General features: G+C 34.2%; 1 protein-coding gene across 8 annotated transcripts in view; it reads right to left on the bottom strand.

Moving 5' to 3' along the window:
• The window catches only part of LOC118202998 (uncharacterized), a 309,092-nt gene that overhangs the window by 222,207 nt on the left and 69,495 nt on the right, over positions 1-17,390 (bottom strand). Inside the window, exon 1 of one of the 8 annotated variants that reach the window (XM_085807997.1) lies at positions 13,682-13,699. The exons of the other annotated variants lie outside the window; for them this stretch is intronic. The gene's annotated coding sequence lies outside the window, so the exon portion shown is untranslated. Of the gene's footprint in view, positions 1-13,681; positions 13,700-17,390 lie in introns of those variants that run through there. 8 annotated transcript variants of the gene reach the window in all.

The following is a 17,390-nucleotide window of genomic DNA, read 5'->3' on the forward strand; positions in this document are numbered from 1 at the left end:
AAAGGAACTTCAGGTCACTTGTTCACTTGTTGGAACTTCAGTTCTAAAAACAAAAGACCGGTTAATAAGACACTTTTTCTATCCAAACTGTTATAAAGACATTGAAGAATTAGTTAAAAGCTGCGACTCTTGTCAACGTCTAGGAAATGTAAATGGCAAAAAGAAAGCACCGTTGGTAACTGTACCAGTGATATCTGAAGTCTTCAGCAATGCTTGCGGGCCTATGTCTACATCTACTGAAATATCTTATTACAGTAATATAATAAATATGGTGAAATATCTTATTACAGTAATGTGCTTAGCCTCTAAATATTCTGATGCCGTCCCGGTGCCGGATATAACGTCAAAATCTGTTGTAAATGCACTTTTGCAGGTATTTAGTCGGATGGGCTTCCCAAGCGAGGTTCATACCGATGAAGGGAAGCTCCGTCAGCGAGCTAAGGTGTGGAGATTTTTTATTCGTCCAGTGATGACGAGTGCCATCTTGTTTAACGTTTCTGATCGTGTCACCAACTCGGATATCTATTAAAGTTTTCTAAATGTATTGATTGAATGTTGTATCTGTGGCTTCTTGTGTTGTGAATAAAGAAATTGATGCATCATCAGTGATACCTTCCTTACTACTGGCATATTCGCGACGTCACAGTTGTTATGGATTTGGAGCTTTAGTAGATTAACTGTAGCAAAAATTTATTGCAGATTTGACCACAGCTCATATTAAAGTTGTAGCGATCCTCCCTTTTATCTATTAACTAAGTGTGGATGAACTAGTGAGCTACTAAGCGAATAATCGCTTAAGTCCAGAAAAAGAAAGGTAAAACTCAAGAAGGGTTAATTACCCTTTATTCCTCAAACTAAAGGTGTACAGACGGTCCCTTTCTCAGGACGTACAACAACGCCTCCACTTGGGCTTAAACTCAAAAAGGCAAACGGGCACTATTCCAGGAAATTTAATTCTCTCTACCGAAGTCGGTGGAACTTCGACTTAAATACTACTCCTTTTCATTTGCATTTAATGCGGTTCTAAAAACTCATTCTGGTAAGGAATTGTAAGTTGAAATCAAAAAAGATAGGAAAGCAGCTTAAAAATAACCGTTATAAACTTAGGATAAACCTTAGAAAGTATGGAAATTTCCCGGTATACAAAATACGCTCTAAAGAATTTTCTACAGAGAGATATACATGCCTATGCTGTTGCCTATTAGCTACCAGAAATTAAACAAGTTATTCCTATTTCCTAATATAGCGTTCTTGTTTCCAAAGCCCGAACAGGCGATGGGCATCAAGAATAAATGCTATTAAAGAACTGCATCCACAAATAACTGAAATATACCTTACACACAGAAAAAGAGGACAGTTCTATATATCCCGTTCTACGTACCGATTGTTGAAATTTAACTTGCGTTTTCCATGTCTCGAAAGCGCGACTTAAAGTATATACAGTGGTGGCCAAAATTGTGGACACTTTTGGATATTTTTATGTTTTTGAACTTAGTATGCTTATAGAAAATGTTACGTTTCACAAAACGCGAACTTGTATATATCATTTTAAAGAGAATTTATTACTGAATTCAATACAAAACATAAAATTCAATTATTTGCAATACAAAAAAGTTATGTTTACTTTAATATAAATAAAAAACACAGTTATGAAGTGGTTTGTGATGTCTAGCTTTCATGGCTAATCACTGTTCTTGTTCTGAGAACCAATCAAATGTTAGTAACTGCTAGAAGAAGCTGACATCATGTTTACACTTGAAGCAATTCATTATTTTGCTTTGTTCTGTAGAAGGAGGACCTGTTTCTTATACACTGCAATTACAAGTAGGAATTTTTGTAAAAATTTTTAATATTTAGTCAAGAGGCAATGACATCAAATAAAAGAGTAGATTGGACACCTAGAAGGAGATGTAATATTATTGTTTTACGAGAAAGTGGTCTTTCCTATGCTGAAATTGCAAGACAGGTGGGTGGTTCAGTGACTACATCTGGAGTCCGAAAGTTTTGTTTACGATATCAGGAGACAAATTCAATAAAAAACAAAGAAGGAAAAGGCCGAAAAAGGTGCACCACATCTATTGATGACAGAAGAATAAAAAGACTACGTCTCCAAGATAAAAAAAATGTCATCAGCGGCCATCAGAAGTGATCTGAATGATGCTGGTGTTTCTGTCAGTTCAAGAACAATCAGGGGAAGATTAACATATGTTGGACTGAGAGGTAGAATTCGACGAAAAAAGCCTTATCTTAGTTTTCAGCAACGAAAAAAAAAGACTACAGTGGGCAAAGGAACACATTAATTGGACAGATGATCAGTGGTCACAAGTTATATGGAGTGATGAAAGTAAGATATCGTTATTCGGTAGTGATGGGCGAAAATATGTAAGACATAGAATAGGAGAAGAGCTACATCCTGACTGCATTCAAGCAACTGTGAAGAACCCAGTTAGTGTTATGATTTGGTCATGCATGTCAGCAGATGGTATTGGTCGCCTTCATGTCATCGATGGGACACTGAATACCAGAAAATACATTGACACTTTTCTAGAACAAAAACTTCTACCTTCCATCAGAGATCTCTTTCCCAACAATGCTTCGTTTATTTTTCAGCAGGATTCTGTTCCTTGCCACACGGCCAAAATATCGAACGAGTGGTTTCGTACAAAGAGCATTAAATTGTTGTCATGGCCAGGAAACAGTCCTGACCTCAATCCTATCGAAAATTTGTGGCACCGTTTGAAAACTCTTGTCCGAACGAAGCGCCCATCAAATAAAAGGGAACTAATTGAGGCTATAATTGTTTCCTGGCATCATGTAATAACGAAAGAAGAGCTTAAAACTCTTGTCAGCTCAATGAGACGTCGATGTGAAGCTGTAATCAAAAATAAAGGGTACCCTACTAAGTACTGATAACTCACTGCAATCATCACTATCTAATGTATATCGATAACTATTATCATTTAACTTTTTTTGTATTGCAAATAATTGAATTTTGTGTTTTGTATTGAATTCAGTAATAAATTCTCTTTAAAATGATATATACAAGTTTGCATTTTGTGTAACGTAACGTTTTCTATAAGCATACAAAGTTCAAAAACATAAAAATTTCCAAAAGTGTCCACAATTTTGGCCACCACTGTATTAGATTTATATACAGCATTATTCTAACATAGGTTATATGACACATAACCGGACTTTTTCTGAAATAACATACCAATTAGTTTTTCCATATTTCGATTCTACGACTCATTATGCCTAGCTATTAAACTTTGTAATTTTTAATGAGGACTTTATGAAGAAACTTAAAAATTTATCTTGGCGCATTTTTTTTTCAGTTTGCGCCAAGAGTAATTCACTTGGGGAACTTCTTAATTTATAGCAACCTATTTTCCTTTCCGTTTTTTCATTGTACACGAGTGGAAAAAAGGTTATCGTTCATACTTTCAAATAATTTTAACAAAGTGTGTGAATCACATTTGGCTTTATTATCGCTTATAACAAATATGCCAAATTTCAAAATGTGCCAATATGTAAATTCACGTATACTTTAGGAAATTTTGAATACAAATCTAATATTTTGCAGGTATGCTTAGAAATAAATCTACTTTAAGATGATGGTAAACATTTTATAGGTTATAAATCAAAATTGCTTTCGAAAAATTTATAAAAATTATTTAAAAATACAAATTTTAATAATAAATCATAAAAAATGAGTGAATTTTATTTGGGAAGAACGAAATTTCGAAATGTGAAAGGAAGAACTAAATAAATAAAAAAAGGGGGGAGAGAGAGAGAGATTAATGAATATATATCAAATTCAATTAACATGGAGGAACTACAACTTTGAGAGCTATTTTTTTTTTTTAAACTACTCGCAGAATTTTTACAAAACTTGGCATTTTGGCATCATTTAAGTAGTAGAATCGAAATATGAAAAAAAAATTGGTATCTTATTTCAGAAAAAGTCCGATTTTGAGTCAAAATACCTATGTTAGAATACATGCTATATATAAATTTAATATATATTCTAAGTCGTGCTTTCGAGACATGGAAAAACGCAAGTTGAATTTCGGCAATCGATCCAGTAAAACGGGAGCTACAGAACTGTCCCCCCTTTTTTTGTGCAAGGTGAACTATTTAATTTAACGAGCAGATTCACAGTATGCCAAAAGTTCAGCTTCCATTGTAGATAGAGCAACTATTCTTTGTTTGTTGTACATCCAGTTCATGAAATTTTTACTACTTTAATAAAATCACTTCCAGATGATTTTCCATCACCAACTTGCATCTGAAGTAGCACTTAATTTCCCATTGTCTGAAGTGTATGTTAAACATGCATTTTGTGTTCCTTTAATATATCTAAATAGCCTCTTCACAGCTTTTCAGTTTTTTTTCTCTGGGATCTTGATTTGATCTTGACAAATTACTTATGGCAAAAGCTGGCCTTGTGCCTGTTGCTAAGTGCATCAATAAACTTAACGCTTCTTGATATTTTGTCTTCGACACTGGTGGAGAAGATGCTATGTCATCAATATTCCTGAAGTCTTGACAAGTTTATAATCATTCATTTCAAAGTTTTTTAAGATTTTAGAGTTTTCTTGGCTGAGTATAAGTCTTCCAGATTCTTGCTGGATGTCTATTCCTAAAAATTCGTGTGATTTAGTGACTTTTCATAATGTAAATGATTTAGATAGTTGAGATATGAAGTTATTTATTTCAGAATTTGAGTTTCCAATAACCATTAAGTCATCCACATATACTGCTATGATAGGCTAACTTTATCATTCTAAATATAAACACCACCATGGATCTGGTCTTAATTCCTTTTCTTAAGAACTTTACATAATTCTTCATTCCAGTATTTTCCTGATTGTGGTAATCCATATATACTTTTGTTCACAAAATATACTTTATTGGGATCTGATATAAATTCAGGTGGTTGTTCCACGTAAATTGGTTTATCCAAGTAGCCATTTAAATAAACAGTTTTTACACCCCCAAAAAAAAAATCTTATTTTGTATTTTTTGTAAACTGCAATCGATAACAATGTTCTAAAGGTTGCAAGTCTCATTATTGGACTAAACCCATCTTCCTAGTCAATTACTTTTCTTTGATTAAATCCGGTTGCTACTAATCTTGCTTTGTAAATTGTTTCTAAATTACCCTTGTCATCCCCTTTTGAGAATATCTTGCGGGTTTTAATAAATTTCTATCGATGGGTCTTTCAACTAATTCCCAAACTTCATTAGCATCCATTGAACTTAGTTAATCTGTCATTGCATGTAGCCAGACTTGACTTTCAGCGGATTCTACAGCTTCATCATCTGTCTTAGGTAATTCTTAATTCGTATAGTATACTACATAGTTTTTTAATTTTTCTGGTGGCTTCGTCGCTCTCGCTGGTCTTTTCTGTACAAAATTTTCATTACTACCATTTCCAGGTTCCTCATTTATTTGTGGATACTCTATTATTGGCTTTTTCAATGAATTGTTTTCGTCGTGTTTATTATCTGTGTTTGATAGTAAAATTTTCTCGGTTTCATCTGCTGTATCATCATTTCTATGGTATCTGCCAGTTATTTCTGAACTGTTTACACTGCCATTAGTTTGTTCCTTGTAAAAAATAATAAGTTATAATATTTGATTTTTATCGAATTTTAAGGACTTAATTTTATGCCTAACCTATTTCTTCTTTTGATCAGATTTAGAACGAATCCGATAGCATTTGTTGCAGATATCAAGATGGCTTTTCTCCAGATTGAAATAGATGAAAGTGAACGAAACTACACCAGATTCTTCTGGGAAGAAGATCCAGGAACTGATGACGAAAACAAGAAATTGGAAATTTTTCGGATGACAAGGGTGTTATTTGGGGTGAGATCTAACCCGTTCCTCCTTGCAGCCACAATCAAACATCACTTGAAAAGGTACGTAGATATATTTCCTCTGACTTCAAAGCATCTTGATGAATCATTGTACGTCGACGATTTTATTTGTGGGCTAATCACTGTTCAACAGGCTCTAAAGACTTGTAAAGAAAGTATGGATATTCTAAAAGAGGCAAGCATGGAGCTTCGAAAGTGGAGAACCAATTCTCCTGAACTAAGTAAAGAATTAAAGAATTTAAAGTTCAATGTAGATCAGGGTGAAGAGTCTTTAGATACAAAATTGATAGCTTCAAAAGTATTGGGAATTGGTTGGGATGAACAAACTGACACGTTTTATTTCAATACCAGAAATCTGGAAACATTTCTTTTAAAAAGAACTAACACAAAAAGATACTTACTCCAAGCAGTAGGTCGACTTTTCGATCCAGTAGGTTTTATAGAACCGTATACTATTAGAGTTAAGTACTTGATACAAGAAATTTGGTGTTTAGGATTAGACTGGGATGAAAAATTGCCCAAACAGTTAGAAATTGCTTGGAATAAATGGTGTGATGAGATCCAAGATGTAAAGGAAATAATTATTCCCCGATATTATTTTCAAAATTCTTTGCCTAGTCATGCAATCACTATTCAATTACACTGTTTTTCAGATGCATCTAAGAAAGCTTATGGTACTGTTGCGTACTTACGCATAGAATTAAAGAAAGGAAATATCATTTCTAGGTTTGGAGCATCAAACAGCAGGGTAGCTCTGTTAAAAACATTTCGATTTCTAGATTGGAACTCATGGGTGCACTTTTGTCTTCAAGACTGAGCAATAAAATTGCAACTGCACTAAGTTTTCCAGTTACTCGATATTTTTGGACGGATTCCTCAATAGCTTATTACTGGATCAAAGGCGATCCAAATAGACATAAGGTGTTCGTGAAGAATAAAGGAAATACAAAAATACAGCAATCCAGAATAATGGCATCATTGTATAGGAAAGAATAATCCCGCCGATTTGATTTCTAGGAGTTTATCCTTAAGCGAGCTCAAGAATAATCAGCTCTAGTGGCATGGACCCTGTTGGTTGACAATGAATAATACAGCATAGCCATCCTCCTTAGAATCAATGGAAGAAAGCGAAGTAGATGTCAATAAGTTAGAGTTTAAGAAGTCAGTTGTTGTAAATGCAACTGTTAAAAATAGTCAAAATGAAAACAATTTGATCACAAGATACTCCTCATTCAGTAAATTAATTAGGATAACTGCTTTATGTTTGAGATTTATAAATAACTGTAAAGCAAAACCAGAGTTGAGAACAGACTTCATATGTGCTTCTGAGTTAAGACATGCTACTGAAGTTTTAGTAAAACTCGTACAGTCAACTGAATTTCAAAGGGAAATAAAGTGCTTGAAAAACGGACAATCTATTCCAAAAAATAGTAAAATATCATCTCTGAACGTATTTCTTGACAAAAATGAGGTACTGAGAGTAGGAGGAAGACTGGAGTATTCTGAGTTTTCTGAAACATCAGATACTCTTGCCAAAGGCTCACCATTTCACTAATTTAGTTATTGAATATTATCACAGAAAATCCTCACATTCTGGGGTACAGAGTACATTATCTTTAATAAGACAGTCATATTGGATACCGTCTGGTCAAGATCGAGTTAGAAGAGTAATAAATAAGTGCATGACTTGCTTTAGAACGAAGAATCAAACAGTAAGCCAGATGATGGGTAATCTACCTAGGGACACAGTCGTGCCTTTTAGACCTTTCGAGAAGGTCGGATTAGATTTCGCAGGACTATAATCACGAAACCTAATTTGAAAAGGTCAAAGGTGACTTTAAAGTCTTATATTGCATTATTTATCTGTTTTTGCACTAAAGCAGTGCATTTAGAAGTCGTTTCTGAGTTAACAACAGAAGCTTTTCTAGCCTGTTTACGACGATTTATTGCTAGAAGATCCAAACCAGCCGTTATCTGGAGCGATAACGCCACGAATTTCGAAGGTGCAAGAAATATTCTTAATGCACATAATGATAGTTGCAAATCTAACCCAATTCAAGGATATAGTGCAGAAGAAGGCATCCAATGGAAATTCATCCCACCAGCTTCTCCTCACTTTGGCGGACTGTGGGAAGCAAACATAAAATCAGTGAAACGGATTTTGTTAAGGGTAGCAAAATCAGCTATCATGAATTTTGAAGAGTTAACTACTTTAGTTACTCAGATGGAAGTAGTTCTGAATTCCCGTCCATTATCACAACTTTCTTCCCATCCGAATGACTTACAGCCTTTAACTCCGGGACATTTTTTAATAGGAAGTGCTATGTTATCCTTTCCTGAACCACATACTGCTTCGAATTCTCTTTCTTTTCATTCCAGGTGGGAACTAGTTCAAAGACTCCAAGCCAAGTTCTGGAAAAGGTGGCATTAAGAGTATCTAAATCAACTACAGAATCGTGCCAAATGGAGCAGTTCGCAGCCAAACATGCAGATTGGTCAACTAGTACTGCTGAAGGACTCCAACCCCAATCCTTTGCATTGGACATTGGGTCGTATCCAACAAGTGTATCCTGGTGATGATGATCTGGTCAGAGTAGTTGAAGTTAAAACCTCTACAGGTGTTCTTCGGCGATCCATCAACAAAATTATTCCTCTACCATTTAAAGACTGAATGAACTTGAAAAACTTTTATTTTATATTTAATAGTTTACCAATTTAATATTTAGTTTAGTGTAATTTTAGTGACTTTAAATTTATTTGAATATCTGGAAATTGAAATATAAACTCCATGGCAGTTTAAGTGGGGAGAATGGTAAGACCCGCCTAACGCTAGAGGGCGCTGAGAGCGCCATTGAGAGTGTGCTGAGATTCGATGCAGTTACTCGATGGAAGGTGTGACGCAGTTGTGAGATTCTGAGATTGAGATATATTATATTTAATTAAATCAATTTATATTTTATTGATTGGTGGTTATTGAATTTGATTTATTGATATGAGATATAATGTTTTGCTGAACCACCACACTTTCGACAAACTTGGATTACCACTGAATCTTAAAACCACCGCATTATTCTGTGCCCAAAAACGAAGAATCACCCGAAGTTAAAAAGAAAACTGAGATTAGTGCTGAAGTGGATCAAGCTCTTTCCCACTTACCTTCTACTCCAGACGTAATGCTGCAAACATTCAAAGTTATAGTTAGAGGTAATGGGAAAAAATGTGTCGCAAGAGCTATTATTGATACAGCTTCACAGCAATCGTATTTATTACGAAGCACAGCTCAAGAAATGAACTATGAACCTCAGAACTGTGAACATTTTCAAAACTCTTTATTTGGAGGGAAAATTCAGGGGTATGCAAATATGAAGTTTTTATCAAGTGTGTGGAATTATAACTGTAACTTTAAAGTTCCTAGTCAACAAATTATTTGTAAGTCAGTGCTACCTAGTGCCAACAAACTTTGTCTGAAGGAGTTAGCTACTTAGAATATGAATATTGTGGATGATTGTGAAGATCCTATTGAAATTCTTATTGAGGCTGGAAAACTCATGACAGGTGTTCGTCGTGAGATACCTTGTGGTCTCGCAGCCATCGAAACAAAACTTGGATGACCAGTTATGGGACGAATGGCCAATACTTCGAGAAGCGAGTGTACATCATCATTATTAATTACGTCCCTCTTGTCTACAGTGGAGACAATAACAGATTTATGGACCTTAGACACACAGACATTACTGACCCATCAGTCAAGAAAAGCCAGATTGAACTGCAAGAAACTGCTCGATTACATTTCCTAAATACAGTCCATGTAGTAGATGATCGTTTTGAGGTTGATTTGCCCTGGTTGGAAGATCATACACCACTGCCAGATTATTTTGATTTAGCCGAGAGGAGACTGAACAAAACTGTTAAACATCTTAAAACCAAGACCAATTATGAAGCTTATGAAAATGTTTTTAAAGAATGGCTAGAAAAGGGAGTAATTGAAGAGGTTCCTAAAAACGATCAAGGTCAACTTTTTTACCTTCCTCACCGAGAAGTTAATAAAGAGACTAGTACTACAAAACTTCGACCGGTGTTCGATGCTTTGGCCAAAGTAAAGGAGTTTCCTAGTCTTAATGACTGTTTGGAAAAAGGCCCAAATCTAATAGAGCAGATTGCGAGTATTTTAACACAATTTCGAAAAGAAGAGATAGGTGTTATTGCTGATATATGAAGAGCCTTTCTACAAACAAGTGTTTCCCCCCACTGTTACAGACTTTTAGGTTCTTGGCTTGATAGTGATGGTCAGCTAAAAGAGTACAGGCACCGTCATGTTAGTTTTTGGTGTAGCAAGTAGCCCTTTTCTGCTAAACTCTACTATTCAGCTTTACTTACACACTGTTTTAGAGAAACTAGAAACTGGTGAATCCTCATATCCAAAAAGTATTATTCAAAAAATTATGCAGGGTTTCTATGTTGACAACTGTGTCAAAAATAAAAATGAACTGAATCTTTTTATGAATATATCAGCTGAAGTAATGGCTGAGAGAAAATTTGAGCTTAGAGGGTGGGAGTTCAATGACATTAATGATGATGCTTCTACTGATACGAATGTGCTCGGTTTAACATGGAATAAACAATCTGACACTCTATGAATAAATACTGGTAACATAAAAGAGTTATGTTCTGAAAAAGTAACTAAGCGGTTAATCTTATCTACAGATCATAGATTGTTGGATCCTCTTCGTATATATTGTCCTGTCATCCTTATCCCTAAATTATTGCTTCAAGAAACGTGGAAGCAGAAGATAACACGGGATGAAGAAGTTGATACCTGTACGAGAACTGTATTTTTAAATTGGCTGAAAGATAGTGACTATCTAGAAAAGATCTCGTTTTCCCAGACATTTTGGTTCAAGAACAACGAGTAAAAATACTTCAGTACATATTTTCTGTAGGATTCAGAGAATTAAATGAGCAGGACACCTGTGCAGAATGGATGAAAATCGTATAACTAAAAAGACCATTTGGCACTCGAAAAAGAGGAAGACTTAAACTTATGCGGATCGACTGTTTGGCTTAAGAATTTTAAAAATAACTAAGATATATTTTCTGCGATGCCAGATGCTTATGCCGTGGACGCTTTTATCCAAATAAAAACTTTTGACTCTGTTAAAGTACAACTGATACAAGCCAGGAGTAGAGTTTCACCAACTTGGAAAAGAAGAATTGCAGCTACTGTAGTATCACGACTTTCGTCCTCAATTTTATCTGAGATACACAGTGAAGAAGTTTAGTTCAGGACCGATTCTTCCAATGTTTTAGCATGGATAGCGAGAGAAGAAGCCTGTAATATCTTTGTCCAGAATAGAGTGAAAGAAGTAAGAAGACTAACAAATTAAAATTCATGGAGACATATTCCTGGATGCATGAATCCGGCTATCTCCCGAGTAGAAGTTGTTCAGTTCTAAATTTATTGAAATCTAACTGGTGGCTAGGTCCAAGTTGGCTTTACTTGCCTGACGAAGATTGACCAAAAGGTGATTTAAATTTAGATGAGAGTGAGATTTTTAGGGAAAAGAAAAAAGGGCATAGTTTCACCTGTAACAAAATGTTTAGTTTCTACATGCTTGGTTACCAAGAGAAATTGGTATTAAAGATATTTTTAAAGGTACAAAAAGATAGTTAATCTAATTGCCTGGATCTTAAGATTGAACAATTGTCGGTCTGAACAAATTGAGAGAAAACATGAAAACCTTGATTCTGATGAAATTTTTTAGGCTGAGAAGTTATTGATTAAAATGGTTCTAGAAAACTGTTTTGTGAATGAAACGAATGACAAATTAAAAACTTTAGGAGTATTCAAGGATGAAAGTGGAATCCTCAGACAGAAAACTAAACTTACTTTCGTGAGGATAGAGAAGAATTTAAAATGCATAGCTGTTCTTCCATCCAATCATGAGGTTGTCAAAAAATTAGTGTGATATCACGATACAAATGCACACGCTGCTACACAAATTTTGATAAATATTCTACAAGAGAGATTTTGGATTCTGAATGCTTGTAAAACTGTGAGATCTCTCATTAATCAATGCAAAGTGTGTAGAAGATTTTCGCAAAAAACCTAGAAACGTATACTACGCCTCCTCCAGAAAACAGCCTACGAGAAGTAGCTGTATTCAAAATCTGTGCAGTTGACAATTGCTATGACCAATTCAATGATTACACCCAGTTGAAGTATCCAATGATCATCCGATTACTGAGAAATTTTTAACCGAGAAGGTGGGAGACAAAACTTGTGAAAACTTTGTCTCTGATGACGTATGTGTACCTGAAGCTAAGATTCAAAAGACTAGAGCAGGTCTTACAATCAAAGTACCTAAGACTGGACTTATGAAATATTTATAATTTTCTTTTGTAACTTATGAATTATTTATAATTTTCTTTTGTAAGTTAAATTTTTAAGATAAAAAGTTAACTTAGGTGGGAAGATGTCAAGTTAAATTATCTTATTAGATCTCTATCTAATATTAACTTTGTTTAATGTAATTTAGATAATTACATATGGCAACAGTGGAGGGTTTTTATATTTACGTTTTTGAGCTTGTTCTTTTTTTATTAGAAAATGAGAAAAATGGCTTTGAGTTCCATTTCAGTGTATTTCATAATTAATAAGTATTAATCTTACGCCATTTATATTGTTTTGAGATGTTGAAGCTAGAGTTGTCACTTATTAGATCTGTAAATAAACTGTTTGTGTTGTAACGAGATTGTTTCATTGAATAAATGATTACACTCATTTCCATTACAAATTCTTCTGGTGTTCAAAGGCAAAACAAAACATATATTATACCAATACAGAGATATATGCCGAGTTACAAATGATGATCGAATGCACTATATAAAAGACATCATCTGTTGAATCTATGTCAGTACTTCTTGTTTTTATCTTGCTTTTGAGCAGACAAATATTTGATAATATAAATCTCAATTAATTGATGAAAATGCAATTTTTCAATTTGCAGAACATAATCTGAATGTATTCGCCAGAATTCTTCAGTAATGTATAAAAAAACCTCAAGAATTTTACATGATAATGCAAATGCTATTAGGAAATAATATAGAATGCATTCAGAATTGTACTAACATGATATTTGATCCTTTCCATTCCATTCTTGAAATGAAATTCATAAAAGAGATTATTAAAGATAGCATACTTAAGTATATAAATGTACAGACACACGTAACATAAAATTCATAATTTAATTTCCAAAAGCATTAAGTCCTATTTCTAATTATGCAATTCTCTCTCATTTGACACCTATTTAATATATGGCATGCCTAATCGTATTTCAGCATATTTTAATGCATCAATCTCATATCAGCTATCTGAATTTTTTGGGGGCAAATCTTTTTTGGACAGCTATCTGAAAAGACTAACATCAATCTAAGCAACGTATTGACTTTTCCTACAGCCCATTTTATTTGGAGTTGATGACATAATGATACCAAAAAGGGCATGAAACGTTAACCCGATTTTATATACAGGATTACCTTTTAAAAACAAACTGGGTAATTGCTCTGCTTGACACAGGAGAAATACAACAATGGCTTAAAAAACAAAACCTTAAGCTAACGGAACTGTCTCTCTATCTTACTTCCAACCAGGAAAGATGTAGTTACATGCTTTTGTGGTTGACAGACTCAAACATGAAGATCAATAGCTCATCCTTTGATCTACTGCAGGCACAGCAGAAGAACAGGTTAGCCACATGAGGTTTTCTTTATGTGTAAAATAAATATGATGGCTTACCTTAGCACATGCTCCACAAATAATTCCTTCCCCATAGTCAGATAAGCCGTAGTATGATTTGACGCAATCAAATAATCCAACCCAATCAATCACCTTTCCTAACCTATAAGCATATATATGCACTCCATTAATGAAATGAATTTATTTAAGTTTAATGAAATGAATGCTGCTTCCCTTCCTTAATTTTAAAACCACCAATAAGATATTTATTTTTCTTTTCAATAACTGTTATTCACTGGAAAGACAATGTGAAGACCTCAGTTAGCAGCATTTAGGCAAATACATTTTTACTTTTTGAAAGGCGATAGAAATGACGACAAATAAAAGACATGGTACGTTTAAAACACCCCAAACCTTTTTGAGATGTTTATTGTTTACAATAAATCACATTCACAATAAACTGACACTGTTTCCAAAAGATGATGCGTAAGATCTTCAGCATTATGGAAATTCACTGAAGTCATTTTACTTAAGACTTCTTTAAAAAGATTTTACAAGTGGTGCTATTTTCATCGCAAATATCATAAATAAAATTTGTGCTGAACATTCTATAAATGGTGGATTACAAAATTTCCAATTGCACTTTTTTAATACGCTACTGTCGACATGCTGAATAAAATGTAATGATTATAATGAAATTCTGTAGTAACAGATGAACTGCAAGCTGATTTCTATACACTTCTGATTTTAATTTTTTAAAATGGTGATACATGCTTTGATGTATATGTTCATAAGAGAAATGAAGAAAAAAGTGCTTTTGAAATTAAAATTCATTTGAGGTAATTTAAAATTCAATAGCAGAATTAATTTCAAGAGTTGTCAGAAATAGATATCATGCTTCTTTAGGAGAAGCAAATTATTGTCAAGGCTTTCCCCTCCGCACATACCATTTTATATATTTTTCAATGCTGAACTCTTAATTTTAGACATTCTGTTGAAAACTGGAGCTTTCCGATCGCAAGTTCCACCTCCCTTCGCAACCCAAGCTTTGCAAATACCATCAAAGCAGAAGGAATAACACAAGAAAGAGATAGCTCACATTTTTTCTTTTTTTACGCATGAACTCGAAACCCCTCTGGGTATAATACTGTTGATTACATAATTACAGAGATTGTAACTTTTTCCTTAGTATGTGCAAGAAAGTATTCTATTGACTGTAATTTCTTCATAAGAATAAAATAAACTAGTAATGCAATAAAATTAAGAGAAACATCATCATTACAATTAAATTGAATGGTGAAATTACAATAGAGATAGATGTGATGAGTTTATGCAAAGACCAACATGATTTAGGGATTAAAAAAGTTATCAGGTGTGTGTGGGGGTACACCTTTTCTTGAGAAGTCTACTGATATTCTCATTCTCATCAGAAAGATTTACAATATACTAGTACTACAGATATAAACAGCATCATAAATAAAGTCATAATAGAAAGGTTGATAATGTTTTCCGCAATTTGCCAAAAAATCTAAGTCCTCATAATATTATACTACTACATCATTTTAAGAACAGATATGTTTATTTTAACATTAGATGACTTGTGAATCAGAAATTTAACAGAAAAACTGGGTGTAAAACTAGTTGACCTTTTTCCAAGAAGTCTCAAAATTCTACACAAACTTCATTGATTAGTGTTGCAAATAACCTTTATTTGCGATTATATTTCCCATTTGTATTTTACAACATGTGTGGCAACATGCTTTTTATATTTTTCTCTTGGCAATGTTTTTTTTAGTTGTTGTCACTGTTTTTACTTTTAGCATGTAGAATTTACTGTACTTGTGCCATTTTGTGTTTCAATATATGTTAATTTAGATGAATCTCTGCTTATTTATTTGTCTCCATTCCTAACGTTAGACTTCATCAGGTTATGGGCCCAGCATGATACAACTGTGCGGGGAAATTTATGAGCGAAGTGGAGATAAACATTACCGGCAGTTTGTAAGCCTAACATGGCAGTTCTTAAGCCTTACGTGAGTCGGCAAATTAGTTCGCAAAAATGGAAGCTGCAAAGATATTGGTTCAGCCGTTATGCGGAAAAAGTGATTGGCCTATTTGGAAATACAGAATTAAGTTCGTATTAAATTATCACGAAAACGCTTTAGAAGTCATGGAAGGAAAACTGAAGAAGCCAGAGGAGCCTGATCACGCGGCCGCCGAAGAGATTCGAAAGAGATTTAGAGATGATATGAAGGTTTTTAATAAAGCAAATAATTGCGCTATGATGGTTCTTACGAACTCCATGACTGAAGACACTTTACAAAAGGTAATGAGATTTGACAGCACAAGAGACATTTGGCTGGAACTTCACAAAGTATTCGAAGATTCGTCCGATAACCAACTTTATAACATATGTTTACAGTTCTTCAAATTCAGTTGGTCAAATGATGATATGGCAGCTCATTTGTCAAAATTGAAAAATCTATGGAATGAACTGAACAGTGCTTGAAAATAAGGAAGAGAACAGACTGCCAGAAATGCTGTTGATTTGTAAAATATTGGATACTCTTCCTCCCAGTTATCGTACTTTCAAATCGAGTTGGTTACTTCTTAGTGATGAAAAGAGAACTTTAGATGAATTAACCACACAATTGTGCACCCATGAAAGAGAATTAAGGAAAGATCCAAATTTTTTAGAAACTTTAGATCAGGAAGCATTGATAGCAAATCCGGAATTTAAGCGGAAATCATCTATTAACAAGAAAAACAATGGCAAGTGTAATTATTGCCACCAGAAAGGACATTGGGTCAGAACATGCAAGAAATGGATAGCTGATGGAAAACCGCTGAAACCCAGTCCACATATAGGGCCGAACAAGGGAAGTAAAAACAGTGTTGCTGAAAATATGACACTTCTAGCTGTAGATGATACAATATTTTCTGCAGAAACGAATTCTGATGATTGGTTTATTGATAATGGTGCCTCGAAGCATGTCGTCAATAACAGGCACTACTTTATAGACTTCAAAAGATTTAAGCTTCCTCATAGCATCACTGTGGCAAATGGAAAGTCATTACCAGCAATTGGAAAAGGCACCATCAAGATAATGACCATTGTAAATGGGATGAATCAAATCAAAAATCTTGAAAATGTCTGGTATGTTCCAGAAATAAGTAAAAATCTATTTTCTGTGTTAGCATCTCAAGATAGAAATCAAAACAGTGTGTTTGAATCAACATTTAAGGACTGCTATTTAAAAATAGATGGTGAAATAGTTCTGCGTGGAACAAGAAATGCTGGTGGGGGTCTCTTCAAAGCCGTGATGAAGACCTTAGTTCCTGAAACTCACATTGACATCAACATGACTGAGAATAATGAATCAACTCTCCAACTTTATCATGAACGATGGGGTGACCAAGATAAAAGGCACGTAAAGGCCATTGTAGAGCAAGAGTTAAATATTAAGATTAAGTCTGATATGAAATTATGTGAAGCATGTGTATACGGAAAATCCCACCGTTTAAAGTTTGGAACCAGGAAAGCAGTTACAAAAGCTGGAGAATTGTTCTCGACAGATATTTGTGGGCCATTTGATCAGTCATTTAGGAAATACCATTACTTTGCAATGTTCAAAGATGCCTACACCAAATTTCGATACTGTTTTTTCTTAAAGCACAAATCAGAAGTAAAAGATGTGCTTGAAAATTTCATAGCTCACGCTAAGAACTTAGAGCATACGGTTAAAGAAATGCTCAGTGACAATGGTGG

Source organism: Stegodyphus dumicola, chromosome X1, assembly GCF_044657685.1.
Source record: "Stegodyphus dumicola isolate Sdum_Otavi_A_Nest chromosome X1, ASM4465768v1".
Lineage (NCBI taxonomy): Eukaryota > Metazoa > Arthropoda > Arachnida > Araneae > Eresidae > Stegodyphus > Stegodyphus dumicola.